The sequence below is a fragment of the Schistocerca serialis genome, unplaced genomic scaffold (genome assembly GCF_023864345.2).
Source record: "Schistocerca serialis cubense isolate TAMUIC-IGC-003099 unplaced genomic scaffold, iqSchSeri2.2 HiC_scaffold_13, whole genome shotgun sequence".
NCBI lineage: Eukaryota > Metazoa > Arthropoda > Insecta > Orthoptera > Acrididae > Schistocerca > Schistocerca serialis.
Window position 1 is genome coordinate 77,838 of NW_026047513.1, and position 398 is coordinate 78,235.

Below are 398 nucleotides of genomic sequence, written 5' to 3' on the forward strand. Positions count from 1 at the left end.
AGTATCAAACGAGGGAAAATGTTGGAAATATGGCGGGCTTCCCAGAATCAACTGTTCCCTTCGCTTCAGTGGTGTTACATATATTGAGATCTCGGGTGGGCGTCTATCGCTGACACTATCGTGACGTCATAACATCGACACTCGCGACTCACTCATTACGAGCGATCCTGCCCTGACAAACGCGCCAACCCTGTAATCGAGTGACCCTACTAAAGAAGCATTTTTTTCCATTTTTGCTCTAGTTTACGCCTAATACACCTTGAAAACGCAAACGGCGGACATCTTTCCGCCTGGTCTTAGCTCTCCTGGTTACAGCTACCAACTATATAATTATTAATCGCTCTGTCTCCTGATTCAGCAAAAGGATCGCTTGAGCCGGGTGGACGATATGTTTACAT